The sequence below is a fragment of the Anoplophora glabripennis genome, unplaced genomic scaffold (genome assembly GCF_000390285.2).
Source record: "Anoplophora glabripennis isolate ALB-LARVAE unplaced genomic scaffold, Agla_2.0 scaffold114, whole genome shotgun sequence".
NCBI lineage: Eukaryota > Metazoa > Arthropoda > Insecta > Coleoptera > Cerambycidae > Anoplophora > Anoplophora glabripennis.
Window position 1 is genome coordinate 592,614 of NW_019416319.1, and position 11,153 is coordinate 603,766.

Consider the following 11,153-nt stretch of genomic DNA (forward strand, 5'->3'; position numbering starts at 1 on the left):
TATATATATATTTCAGAATAATCAGTTAGAATTCGAGGAATTCAGTTAAGTTATATGTACATATTTCACAAAGCATCAAATATAAAGTATGTTAGAAGTTTGACTGCCTTAATTTTAACAGACGATAGGATACATTAAAATAAACAAAAAAACCTTATGTGATATGGGTCCTAAACTCAACCATTTCCAAGAAAAAATGAGCAAAATCTCCAATTTGTACGAAAAGTTCGACTAATTAAGGAATATTGACGTAACTGCGTGCATATAATACCATAAAATTCAATGTTTTCACTTTTTGAACTTCTTTATGCTTAATTCTAAAAAATAATTAGCGTTGTAATAAATTTAAAATTCGATAAAATTCAAATCGGGCAATGTGACAACGGCGCGGCGGTTTATTAACACGACGTACCAAAGTGTCCAGCAACCATCAATACGCAATTCAGTTGGTATCTGAATTTGACCGTGTCGGAGTGTTTTTTGCGTACTACTATTTCCTTTTCTTGAGGTGTCTTCCAGCGAGTCCACGAAAATTGGGTTCGAAGATGTCGTCCGTTCATAGAAAATTGTGGTGGATATTTTGAGCATATGTTGTTTGTTTTGTACTTGTTTGCGTTTAAAAATTACTGATTTTTACTTTTTGTTAAATTGTACCTAAATTATTTTTAATACATATGATTATTTGGACGACGTAAATCTTTGGGTACTTTAATTACATATTTTTCAAATACGTAATTTGATTATAAGTTAAGTTCCTGTTTTAAGAGATTCATAATTACTAAAATTCGAGCTATAATTTAACTATCCTATCTTCGCACTACAAAATCAATACATTTTATTTTATTTATTTAAAAACTGGAAAACAGTTGTCTTGAAATTTACTAAGTATTCCACAATAATAGCTGTTTACATTTTTTCCGTAGAACAAGCCTACCGCGTGTACACGTGGTATACATCAGCAAGTTAAGCGCTGTTGTCACGTTGTGATGAAACTCCCCAATATTAATACTCGCTGTATTTTGAAAACTCTTAATCTTACGCCCCTGTTATATACAACTTCTTTGGTCATTTATGATTCCTCTATCTCATGCTGAAGTAATGGCAGTCAAACTTCTTACACCCTGTATATCAAAATTCGTTAAAAAGGTTTTAGGAAAATTTAAAACAAATGAATATTAGAACGAATTCCATTATTCCCATTATTGCCGTCTAATAGACACGTGATTCTTTATGCAATTACTTCCAAAAAATGATTCTTTAAATCGAACTGATGTATCCGCAGTTTTATTATATATTAATATTGTTTTTTTTATAATTGTATTGACTAAATTCAAGTTACGCTTTCTATTCCCTTTTGTATTTTTACGAAGTTGATGTAAAACACATCTGGGCAAAGTATATTAGCGGATGAACAATATGTTTGGATGGTTTACGCTTCTTGACAATTCGAGAAACATATGGCTCTCTTGTTCAGAAGGAACTCCGAAGGTGGAGTAAGTCCCCTGATTGGTATTTGTATTTCCGGTGTACACTGGTTCATGGCATTCCGGTGCATGTAGTCATTGGCATTTGTCATTCTGGTCCTTGATTATTGCCAATGAGTCGTTTTAAAAGTCCAAGTAGTTCTAATCCCTATCACGATTTAAATTATCTCGAATTTTTTGTATTTCTGTTGCCTCCCTATAAAGAATGGGTTATACCTTAGTGCAGAGAAGGAAAAAAAAATGTTTTTCCTCATAGATATTGGAACCAAATTCGGTCTGCGGGGGTTTATCGTGAAGCAGAATTCAAATTTGATTAGTATTTCGCCATGTTTTATAGGGGTGGGGCCTATTTTGAATACAGGAATCTCACATTTCAGTATGACCCACTCGTTACAAAACACCCTGTATATTATTACTGAATTGCTAATCGCACAATTTTTTCCCATATTACATAAACATAGTTTTGTTTAAATTGGCCATCCTGCTGAGTAGCATTTCTTTTACCTCTTCAGCTGTATATACAAAAAATGTATAGGTATTTTTTCAGTTGGCCACTTGTATAAGTTTGTTTTTTTTTTCAAAAACCTAGAGCTAAATTTTATAATATACAGAATAGAGGAAATGATAAATCAATATTTTAGCTTTTGTGATCGCAAATTCCATTGTATCCAGCAGATAAATTCAAAGGACGATAGGAATTGGTAAATTCAAAGCATTGAGAATTTAAAAAAAAAACACACAATAAGTTTCGACCATATACTATAAGAAAAATCCATCATTTGCATCCAGGAAATGTAGATAGACGTATAATTTTCTATCAATGGTTTTTGCAGCAAAATTATGTAGATCCCATTTTTTTTCAAAATGTTACTTGGACCGACGAGGCTTTTATAAGCAGCGAAGGTATATTCAACCGTTATAATACACATTATTGGTCAGATGTAAATCCTCACCAAACTGTGGTCAGAATTCAACAAGGCGGTTTGGTTTACGAAATGTACGATGAAAACCTCAACGCTCAAAGATATGTGAGAATTTTACAAGGAAATACTTCTTAAAACTATCGAAAATCAACCACCCGAGTCTTCCGAGTGCATTATCTATGTATGTAAGTGACTCCTGGTAGTATTTCCAGATTTTATTCCAGCCATACATCACTGAGGTACACCTTACGTGAAATTTACCACCTACGACGAGTTCAGCTCTTTCAGCCGACAAAATTATACCATCCTTCTACTGTCATAATTATTTTATGCCTGATATTTAACGACCTAAGTCCACACCGACATTTCTCCTTATTAAGCGGCATGTGAAGCTTAATTTATCGCTGAATTAAGCCTAATTACCGGTGAAAGTACCTATACGTGGCACTGAAAGATGTTCAAAATGGCAGGTGCAGGCTTGCCTTCTTATCATTTCTTATCGTTTTCATCGGCAATGCTTATCATTTTTACGTGCCTTGTAATTCGCGATAAGCAAATTTTGGCTTATTGCAGGCACGCTGAAAGCATAAATTATTTTTATATGTATCTAATTATTTTAAGGAAGAACTAATACATTGTATAATAAAATGTATATTCCTTATACCTACAACCTCTTTTTTGTAGGAAATTTTATCTACTTTTTTTCTATAAAGCAATGCCTATACCAACATCTACTCAAAAAAAGTAGAGGCAAAAAGTAAAAAAAATAACGAATCGAATATTTTGCTTTTTTTCAAATTGCTTAATTAACGATTTTTTACATAAAATTTTCCTTTTAATTTTTTTTTTAATAAGCCATTTCGATGGGAAATTAAATTATCAATAATTTTTCCTATGAAGTATAGCGAAATTTTGTTTCGTTTTCGAGTTACAATTAAAAAACTGAAAGGGATGTATTTTCACTTCTATCTCCAATTTCCACCCTCAAATTTTGTTATCCATCAATACCGGTAACGCCAAACCCTTCAAACAACGCCAATATCTTATGTCACCATACATGTTGAAAATATTGAATGACGAGCTCGACGAAATGTTAAAGTTAGGTGTCGTTGAAAAATCACATAGTCCATGAAATAGTCCTGTCCTATTAATGAAAAAATCCACTTCTTGTTTCGATGGGCGTAGTCTGAATGATTTTTTGTTTGTCTGAAAAAAAACTTATAATGATTTGAAGTTACTTAAAGTCAGCGTAAATTTCACCACCCTGTATGCAGTAAGGCATTTTGAAATTATGGATATGATGATTTAAATTTGGAAATATGTCGAAACTCCCCAGATATATTTCTTAATTCAAATATTAATCTGGACAGCCTGTGTTCCATCGTTAAACGAACAATATATGCAAACATCTCTTTGATAAAAAAATAACTAGCTTTCTTACTAATCTCAGATGTATATTTCCACATTTGTACGTGTCTGCCTCTGATCTGAAGCATCGCATCGATCAATTTATTCGATAAACACCCTAATGCTCGACCTGGAGTGATGGTGAACAATCCCGGTTTTCGTCTGAGGGACGTTGGTCGTGCATTTCATTGTCGTTTGTGCGCCGACTCTTTGCTTGGTCGAGTGTATGGCACATGTTTTTATGGCAATCAGTAGCATTGTATCTTGAGCATAGGGCGGCACACGATTTGACCACATATTTAGCCTGTTTCTGCTACTACTGCGCTTATAACCGCTTTGTAGCATAATATAGAATACTGTTTATTTACTTGATTGTCGTCACAAAGTTTCCGATGTCTAATAATAATTAGTTTTTGGATAAATTTTTCGGTAATAGAAATAATATTGTATACAATTTGTAGGTAACGTACCTATTTTCACTCATAGAACTAAATTTCCGATCGCTTCATTGTACTCAATTGTTGATTAATTCTTGCGATCGAAGATTTATTTTACAACTATAAGGAGTAACAAGAAAAAACTCATCTTCGATAAATGACTGTGGAATCCAGTTTTTTTTTCCAAAAATATTTATATCTTTCTACACCTGCTTAACAGAAAATAAATGTAGGTGATGCGACTGTTAAAGTCTTAATAAAACCACCTATCTAAAACACGCTTCAATAACACTGATAGGCGATAATTTATCGAGCCAGTAAAATATGTTCTACATTGTAGTAAAAGGATGCAATCAACCAGATTTATGTATCGTCCTAGTAAATATAAATTAGCCGGATAATAAAATTTTATGAATCCATTCTATTCCGGCGGGCAGATACATTGTACGCGGGTTTCCATAAAACGCGGCAATCAGAAACATGATTTGTGCATTATTTTAATTAACTAATTCCGAGATCGGCATTCCCCTCGCATTTTCCGCAAAAGAAACTTGTTATAATTCCTACGGCCTTTCACTTTGGACTTGAACTGGCTGGCGCGCGCACTTGATCGGCTTATTTCACTGTCATACGTTTTTCTTTTTTTGCGAGCATCGGCTACTCGAATGCACAGCTGCTTTTTGTCGAAGCGACCCGTTACTTACTATTTCAACTAGTTTGCGATATTATTGCGCTTGGGAGGCAACTGTTTGTTGTTTTTGCCAGCGCGCCACTTTCTTTATACTGCGTTCTGCCTCAGGCATACAGGATATCAAAAAATAGCGTAACAATCCTTCAAAGTAAGAAAACATTCCTATTAAGGAACAACAAAAAACAATTAAAAGAAATCTGTTCGTTTTGCTACAGTTAAAATGTTATTTACACAGGGTGTCTCTTACTTTGACTGCCGAAGTTCTGAAGTTTTACAGTATATTTTATCGTGGAGTTTGATTTGCCGTTTGCTTATACAGTCCCACAAAAGACAAAAATTGGTATGTTCCAAATACTAGACTACTATACTAGACTAACTATAGTATCTTCATGTATTTTGATGCGCTAAATCCGAATCTAGGGCGGAATTCACCCTCCTTTTTTTTAAATCGCGAAAAAACGCGCTTAAATACAACAAATACCAAAATTTTCCTTTGGATCAATCAGCATTAGATATAATTGTAAGAACCAATTAAAGATGACTTTTGTTTATATGTATTTGGACTGGCTGAATCTGAATCCGAATTAATTCAGAATTGCTCATCCCCCCCCAGTTTTTAAAATCGCCGAAAAAACACCCTTAAATACGGAAAATTCTACTCTAAGGGGTATACACTGTACACAAATCTGTGTGAGTGAAAGCAATAAAGGTTCGAAGTGAATCAATTGAGTGAAATTATTAAATACATGATCACTCAATATTGGACATTTTTATGATTTTACTCATTTGTGATTATATTTAAACTAAAACTGAGTATTTTAACTCAAATATAGGTACTACTTAAATAAATTCTTCACGTAAACTTGTATTTGGTGCACTTGTACCTATGTCAGAGTAAATATACTCATTACTAATTGATCCTATCCTTTTTCATATCCAGATGCATTGTCTTTGCCTGTTCCCATCGTCCCATTATTTTATCTCCTGACCGTGGCGTGGTGGATGGTAGTATGGCGTATGGCGTGCTTTGGACAAGTATCGGTTTATCTGGTTATTCTAGCGAAAATTGTATTATTTAAGTGCAGTGATTTAATTGGTTAGATAAACAGATAGCTAAATTGTTATCTATAATTACGTATTTGTAACGTACTGTCACCCTCCGAAGAGATAAGACAAAAAAATCAGAAAGGAAAATAAAATAACGGAACAAATCTATTAAATTGTAACTATATATGGAAGTTAACAGGGTATTCGCCGCTCGTACTCAGTGGAGAAGGGGAGGTTCACTATATAAAGATTGTTTTGGGCGCCAGGTAAATCAACGAAATCAATCAGGCAAATCAACGAATACCGACGTTGATTAACCCCCAAATCTACCAAACGAGGTTAATAAAAAAAATAATACGGTATAAATGCAAATGTTTATTGAAGGCGTCAACTCCAATAAGGAAAATACGGGTTGACCAAAGCAGTAATTAAAATAACAAAAAAAATTAGCTATTAAAGTTGATAGCAAGATAAATGCAAGTAGTGTGCGCCTGCGCTATACGCTAATTGCAAACAATTTAATACCAAGTTAACAGTAAGGCAGAAATTAAAATATATAAGTGTGTGAAATTATTTGTCAGACTTTAAATACACGATCGCGACGCTTGAGCTCAGGCGCTACGTAGATGTGGCAGTTTGTTGCTGAACGCAAGAAAGAATTTGCTTTAATTTCCACTAACAATGTTTAAAATAAATATATGGCGCAAGCGCAGCGCAAAGAAAAATAGAGAAATATTCGTTATGGCTATTACTGGATGAAGATAACAGTTAACAGGGATTAACAAGATTATATGCTGGCAAGGCAACCAGACACAGGACTTGAGACAAAATTTCTAAGTTCTAAACATAATTACGACTAACATAATTATAAATAACAACTAATCCTAACCTAATAAATGCATCTGCAACTACCTAATATCTTAATTTACGACGAAATCACTATCAAGTCTATATGAGGTAAATAATAATAATAAAGAATAGGACTATAGATTCTGAACTAATATTTAAATCCACGATTGTTTGTGACCAACAGTTATATATGTCCCGAGATTTACTACTGACTAAACTGGGTATGATTAATTAAAAATAATATATGTACACAATGGTAAGATCAATAAAAGTTATTGGTAGGAATTAAATAAAGAAACTTTAACTTGCGGTTCTCTATCTCCGCTATGCTTCCTCTCAAAATAGGGACAGCTGGTATACTAACTTCGGTCTGGAGGCCGGCCGGTATACTCGCGTGTGCTGAGCAGCCGCTGACACCGCTTGTTGCGCCGTGGATCAAAAACAAAACCCTAATACGACAATAATATTAGGAAATAAACTAAATAACACTATACTCGACGGCCGAAATTATAGATAGTGATTCATCGCTAGCTCTTGGACTAGTAAGGAGGATGAGGCGTGCGGGGATCGAAAATCCATAGACGTGTATACGTAAAAGGCAACAAGATGTAGAAAATATGGAAAAAATATAATAAAACATAACATCTATTATTTTTAGAGGTTTTATCGAGAAAACTTATTTTAGTAACATTTTGTTTTTAAATTTTAAGTGTTTTCTATAAAACGATGCCCTCTTGGGCATCGATAACCCACCCGGCTTACGCCGCCGCAAAATATTGTAATGTTTACTATTAATATATTTATTTAAGTAGGTACTTACATATTTTATAATAATTATCTCACGAATATTATCACTGTCACACTTTCACTTCACTGCCACATAATCACTTCACTATTAATATATTTAAATACTTACATATCACATTATTCACATTATATATTTCACATATCACTGTTGCTATCACTATCACTAGAATCATCTTCACCCAAATGAATAATGACTGGTTCTATGAACACTTCTACCGTTGTATCAAGATCCCACATACGTTGTTCCTCTTTCTGTGCATGTCCAATACACTTACACCATGTTTCAGCAGTGACGTGATTAATAGCATCCTGTAATAATAATTTCACGTCGTTTATTTTAAAGGTGGTGTTTTTTCGTGCGATTTCATTCTTTATTTGTGCCCAAACCAACTCAATTGGGTTTAATTCACAGTGGTATGGCGGTAAACGGAGTACACGAATTCCTCGATCTTTGGCCATCTCATCCACTACATACTTAATGTATTGACCTTTTTCTCTTTGGACAATTTTTAATAATTGTACTTTTAGCATGGTTTCTGTATATTCAATATTTTTCGATTGTAACCAGTCCATAATATTTCCTTTTCTCCATGCTGATGTCGGTAACATTTCAACTCTTCTACTATGATAAGGTGCGTTATCCATCACAACAACTGCTCCTGGCTCCAGATATGATAAAACATATTCAAACCATTTTTCAAACACGTCGCTGTTCATATCTTCATGATAATCTCCCGTTTTTCGTGACTCAAATACATGCAAACCATTTTCTAAAAATCCCGTATCGCTTCCAATATGTGTTATAATCAATCTTCGTCCTTTTCCAGAAGGTGCCTTTAATCCAGTAGAAAATCCATCTAAAAATGCTTGTCTCTTACTCTTAACATTACCATCCTGCCAAACTTTTGATACAGTATGACCTTCGTTTACCCATGTTTCATCCATGTAATATATCTTCTTACCAGATGCGAAGTTCTCTTATTTTTCCTAAGTATTCTCTTCGCCATACCACAATTTCGTCTTTTTCAACGAGCATACTATTCCGATTCCGTTTCAAATATCGAAAATTCATGTCACGCATTATTCTTCTAAGAACCTTATCAGAGAAATTAGGAACATCCCCATCTTCAGCTATTGCAGTTTGAATTTTCTTTATCGTTGGTATTTCATTTCTAACGAAAAATCCATGAATTTTCCTACGTATGGAGTATTTCACGTCAACGTCGACTTCTATTTTCTTCCTCCCTCGTGTTTCCACTTTTTTCTTCTTTGAATTCACTTCTACACTATTTTTTATGGCACGATAAACAGTAGCAACGTTTACTTTTGTCAACGAACTACACATATCAACAGCTTCACTTACACTTGTATTAGAATTTCGCGACCGAATTCTTTTATACACGTTTTTTACCATTATTAATTCCACATCGCATAGGTTAGGGCGTTTATGAGCAACAGACCGTTTGCTACAACCGGCACTTTGATCCATTTTAATTATTATTCCTACGTTTTAAAACGTCCCGATTGTATTTTTTTAATTTATAAATTTACTATAGTCACGGAATATGCAAACCCTCGCGCGCGCTTATAGTTTGACGTTTCTAACTACGGCTAACTCGAATTCTACGTACGTCCGTTTACACCCACTAAAAAGAGCATTTCCCTATCTGTAATAAGTGCGATAGACAGAAATAGGAAATAAATCGCGTTCAGTATAACTCAGTCTATGACTGTTATAGATCCTATCGATGTGCAAAGAGAGCGGCACATCAATTAACATAAGCAAATAATATTTAACCGTTATAAAAATCATTTTAAGTTTTATACACTTTACGGTAATAGTGTTTCTATATTATGTATGAATCACTATCTATATTTTCGGCCGTCGAGTATAGCTAGGTATAACTAAATCTATAATAAAAATACACATACCCTTTCCCAGGGGTTTTGTTCCTTTCTAGTGGATCCTTATCGACTTCCATTCAACAGTTAAACAATTAATTATTCCTCCGTACCAGGCGAATATGACTCTTATTATAACGGATAATACGGAAATATTTCCACAGACTGATAATATAACTATAAAAATACAAAAATACTACACTTAGACGATTGAAACGGGTAGAAAAAAAGAATAGTAGGTAACATACCTTTCGGTCAACTAGCTGGATTGCGTTAGGAAAAGGACAGTTCAAAAGTGATATCGCCGCGGCGTGCTCTATGAATTCCAATTATGGATAAATATTCAGAAACTATCACAACTTGCCACTATTAGCACCAACTTTTCTGAACATATTATGTGGAAAACTTGAATTTATATCCCAATAAAGGTTGATTACAATAATCACTGAAAATTTCGAGCTTCCTCGAGCACGACTCTCACGATAAATTGCTCGCTCCGTATCACCTCGTTTCTTTTTTTGCTACCTGCTTATATTAAACTATTCTAACGTTTATACTAAATTTAATAAAGAAATATATACAAGGCGTATTCTTGGGAATTGCCGAGAAACCGAAATTTAACGTAACAGTACAATATTGGTTATGGCAATTTATTTATCCGATCAGTGAACCAACCAATTGAGAGCTAAATTATTGTCTCTAAAACAAATCTGTGTTAATACCACCATAACTGTTTAGTATATGACAATGATATTTAAATTAAAATTTCAAGAAAATATAAAGCGTTGCAAAACCACTCCAAACGTTAAGGGCCCCATATTCTTTAATTAGTGTTTTCCGCAAAGACAAATAATTTCAAACATTTAATAACTGAATAATCTAAAGCTTNTGCCGTTTGCTTATACAGTCCCACAAAAGACAAAAATTGGTATGTTCCAAATACTAGACTACTATACTAGATTAACTATAGTATCTTCATGTATTTTGACGCGCTAAATCCGAATCTAGGGTGGAATTCACTCTCCATTTTTTTAAATCGCGAAAAGACGCGCTTAAATACAACAAATACCAATTTTCCTTTGGATCAATCAGCATTAGATATAATTGTAAGAACCGATTAAAGATGACTGCAGGACCATGTTTATATGTATTTGGACAGGCTGAATCTGAATCCGAATTCAGAATTGCTCATCACCCCCCAGTTTTTAAAATCGCTAAAGAAACACCCTTAAATACGGAAAATTCTACTCTAAGGGGTATACTGATGCATTGTCTTTGTCTGTTCCCATCGTCCCATTAGGTTACCACCATGACTGAATATTACAATGATATTTAAATTAAAATTTCAAGAAAATATAAAGCGCTGCAACACCACTCCAAACGTTAATAATATGGAGGCATTTATTAAATAAATTCTACACATTTCAAATAACGTGGCTTTCACCCAAAAATTATACAAATTTAATAAATAAGAGAAAAGTTATTACAAAATACCGATTTTCATCTCAACTTCAAGGGTTAATATACAGGGTGTTCCTAAATAAGTGTCGCAACGGAAAACTGTAAATTCCTCTTGAAAAGAGAAACATATATTTCCTCTTCCATT